Raw genomic sequence first — 4691 nt, forward strand, 5'->3', positions numbered from 1 at the left:
AAATATATATATATATATATATATATATATATATATATATATATATATATATATATATATATATATATATATATACATATAACTATGTATAAAAAAAATTGCTGCTTTTTGTTAGTGAAGCAGCATTTTGAGTCTCCATAACAAATATCTCATACTAGTACAAAATATACAATTTGTATGAATCTAAATCAAATTATTATAGTAAAATCATGGTACAATTTGGTAAGGAGAAAGAAGGAGAAACAAAATGTTTTGAATGTCCAGATTTGAAGGTGCCAGACAGCTATACTACATAAAACAAGACAATAACAGCCAGTGAGCCCTCGCAGTGACAAACCAATCAACACAGACAAAAAGACGAGACCGGACCACCTTCATTTACAGTGCACAGTTTGTGTGTGTGTGTGTGTGTGTGTGTGTGTGTGCTCTCTTGGATACAGTGCAGCAACAATGGCACAAGCCAACTCTCAAAGCTGTTAAGGGCCTATCTTCCAGCACCACATAAAGTAAGACATTAATTCAGTATTAATTATACAACACGTCAAACTACATCCCAGTCCCGGCTCCCCCGGAGTCTCTCGAGCGTTCTTAATGACAGTAATTACCACTCATAAAAAGACCCATCTAAAATTAACATTTCTTCTCCGCCTTGATAGAGAAAATGTAAATAGCAGTGAAGTACAGATGTTATGATTAGGTCCAAATTGCACATCGTTCTTTTGTTTCCATGTGTGTCGGACAGAACAATGGCAACTTGACAAAAGCACCACAGGCCAAATATCTCAAAGGAGGGGGAATGCGGACCACTTCAGGAGGGAACCTGTTTAACATTTAGATTGTTTCTCCTAATGGGGGGTGGGCAAGATATGTGTGTGCGTGTGTGTGTGTGTGTGTGTGTGTGTGTGTGTGTACGCGTTTTTGTGACAAATGAGGACAAAAATTTGTATAATGACAAAGGTATTACATAGGTATTACAAGGAGAAGGTGACTTTTCAGGACATTACCCCATGTCCCCACTTTTCAAAACCCTTATAAATCACACAGAATAGAGTGTATTGAAAATCTGAAATAGCACAAAGTCTCCTGTAAGGGGTAGGTTTAGGGGTAGAGTTGGTAAAGGTCAATAGAATATACGGTCTGTACAGTATAAAAACCATTACGCCTATGGGATGTCCCCACTTTTCACAAATGTAAACCTGTGTGTGTGTGTGTGTGGTTGTACAGAATTCTGGGTAGCAGCATCGTGTACAATAAGAAGGAAAGAGAAGACAATGTTGTCCACTAAAGTGAGATCTGATTGCAGATCCTGCAGCACAGGGGTAACATTATAACATTATATTTATAAGATCATTATACGATTACATTATACAATTACATTATAAGATCTCATTCTTTGTAGGTAACTTTCAGCACACAAGTGGGGCGAAACAGGTTCAGTTTGGATAATTTAGCATCTAGCGTTAGCATGGTTATAGGCCAACTAAAACCATGTTAATAAACATACTTCTGAAATAAAAACCAGTTGCTTAGCACAAAAAGATCCCGAGACGGGGCCATTTCATCCTTTACTGGGATAAGTTGACCCATGCCTGGAGTAAACTTAGCAAAGCTATTGTTCGTTTTGCAGAATATGTCAAATAAATCTGATATATATTTCTGGTTGGTAAGGTTTTTTAATGTTGTTTTTAAAGAAGTCTCTTATGTTTACAAAGACTGGATTTGATCAAAAATAAAGTAAAAGCTGTAATATTGTGAAAGAGTATTTTAAAATAACTTATATTAATATCTTGTAAAATGTCATTTATTTCTGTGATGGCATGCATCAATAAAATAAAATAAAACAAAATAAAATAAAACAGCCACTACTCCAGTCTTCAGTCTTACATGGTCCTTTAAATAGAAACATTTCATATTCTCAATTTTTGAATATATATATATATATATAATGTCAGAAGACAAAGATTTCTGTTTCAAATAATGTTAAATCATAAAAACATGTATATGTTGAAAACATGTATAGAATCCAAATGTTCACTTTGGAGCCTTAAATAAACTGATGAGACTATTTCTGTCTTCTTAGATGACAAGGCATATCTCCTCCCAGCCTGTCTGATTCTCAGTCTCCCTTACTGATGGTTAATAAATATGGGAGTGCTAATCTTCTACGATTTTCTCTGCCCTGGCTAAGTCCATCACGCTGTCACCTGCCCCCATATGTTTGACAGTTTATTCTGCCTCATCAAAGCCAACACAGCAAAATCACTTTCCCTTCTGCAGCCAAATCCACTCCTGGGTAATCACCAATAAGTGGCTTTCTGTATGCACAACTACAGAGAGAGAGACAGAGAAAAGAGAGAGACAGAGAGAAAGAGAGAAACAGCAAGAATCAAACCAAGAAGAGAGATTAAAGAAAGGCGATTAAGAGAGAAGGAAACACACACAGCGTTCACTATAGTGTGTCAACTACTGCTGCACTAGAGTGCTTTAGAGGACCTTGTCTAATGTATGTTAAAGGCAGGCTCAGCTCTTTTGTTAATATATCCCATATTTTTCACCACTGTGCCACACACGCATATTCACGCTCTGAGATGCGAAGCATCACTCACCTCCCAATGTGTTCACATGGCCGCCTGCAAATGCTCAAAGCCACGGAAATTATTCTATGGCAACAGTCTAATGAGATTTCACAAGTGTGAAGTCAAGGAAATCTATAGATCTATCGATCAAAATGGCACAAGTGGTCACATAAATTCACAGATACATCATCACAAGATCCAGAAGGAAGTAAAGAGCTGGTTTTAGGCTGTGGAAAGTAGGAAGACTGGATAGAGTCCATTTTTCTTTATAAAACACTGAACGAATGCTATAAACAATTAATGTTCATAGAACGTCTAGGTTACTTGTGTAACCCTCGTTCCCTGAAGGAGGGAACGGAGACGTTTCGTCAGTCGTGACTGACGAATTGGGATCTCGCCCGAGAGCCCAATCACCTTCGAGTGTAAACTAAACAAGCCAATGACAGTTGGCGTGCGTGTTTCGCCACGCGCACCCCGACCCGCAGTGCGGGTATAAAAGGAGAACACATGCAAACGCACATCAGTTTTTCGCTGAGGAGCCGAGACTACGTGACTGACTGCAGAGGCTCGAAGGGCTCCTCCTTCAGGACCGAGGGACCAAAGGGAGATCCCAAGAGGGTAACAGGTGAGGGTACGGAGGATTTAACCTCCTTGCCCCTCTGAGAAACCTGATGACCAAGTCGTGCTTCCCCACAGACTTACCGTCTACTGCATCGTGATGCGCGGCAATGGCGGCAACATACACTTTCAGAAGGACCCCAGGCAGTTCAGCATCGACTGCGCACGCTCTACTGAGAGACATTCTGAGAGGTTGACCGAGTCCAGCTCCATGCTGAGAAAAGAGATACTCTGTGCCAGGGAGAGTTTGCTCTTTCCCCAGTTGACCCGAAGCCCCAATCGGCTGAGGTGACAGAGCACCATATCCCTGTGTTCGCACAACTGCGCTCGGGACTGGGCCAGTATGAGCCAGTCGTCGAGGTAGTTGAGAACGCGAATGCCAGCCTCCATCAATGGAACGAGGGCTGCTTCCACGACCTTGGTGAAGACACGAGGCGACAGGGATAGCCCGAAGGGGAGGACCTTGTACTGATATGCTCGCCCTTCGAACGCAAAGCGGAGAAACGGTCTGTGTCGAGGGAGAATCGAGACATGAAAGTACGCGTCCTTGAGGTCGACGGCTGCGAACCAATCGAAAGGACGGACGCATTGAAAGATGCGTTTCTGCTTCAACATCCTGAACGGGAGCTTGTGCAGGGCTCGTTTCAGTACGCACAGGTCCAGGATCGGCTGTAACCCACCGCCTTTCTTGGGTACGATGAAGTATGGGCTGTAGAAACCCGACCTCATCTCGGCTGGAGGGACCGGCTGTATCACGTCCTTCGCTAGCAGGACGACATTTCTGGCAGCAAAGCAGGAGCATCCTTGTCTGGGCGGGCGCGAGGGTGCCGGAATCGCGTAGCCGAGTCGGATGGTTCTCATGAGCCAGCGAGGCGGCCTGGGGAGCGCTAACCAGGCCCCCAGGCCCCCAACTAGCGGGACTAGGGAGACCACCGACGTACCCGCAGTGGGGCAGCGAAGTGGAACACAGGGACCCAACCCGGGAGGCCGCGCGTCCCAGGGTGGGGTCTGAGTGCGCAGCGCGCCACTTACCTGGCTCCACTGCTGGGCAGGGGGCTCGTGAGGAGGCGTAGCGTCCTTGAACTGAACCCTGCTGCCCACTAGCGAAGGGAGAGGGGGCCGACTGTGTGGAGACTGGGTCTCGTGCACCGCCGCCCTCACCCTCTTGGGACCCGGAGGCAAAGGAAACTGCTCTTTTAACGAAGTTTTGGGTACCACTGGCTGAGTAGCCAGTGGCGGAACAAAAACAAAAGGGAACATAAGATTCTCCACCCGGCCCTCCTCCGGGGGAAGGAGTGGTGCGGTCACCATCTCCTGAAGAGCAGGATCCAAGGGCTCCGGGTCGCCCGTCTCAGGGACGCCGCCTGCTTTGACGCTTCACGGGCTTGGCAGGGGCGGAGGCGGGCTGCGCCGGTTTCCTGCGGCCAGCTCCACGCTGCGGCCGTTGTGAAGGCTGCTGTTGTGGCCGCACCGGAGCGGAAGTGGAGGCCGCAGGAG

The sequence above is a fragment of the Sinocyclocheilus grahami genome, unplaced genomic scaffold (assembly GCF_001515645.1).
Source record: "Sinocyclocheilus grahami isolate Dianchi unplaced genomic scaffold, SAMN03320097.WGS_v1.1 scaffold126.1, whole genome shotgun sequence".
In the NCBI taxonomy this organism is placed as follows: Eukaryota; Metazoa; Chordata; class Actinopteri; order Cypriniformes; family Cyprinidae; genus Sinocyclocheilus; species Sinocyclocheilus grahami.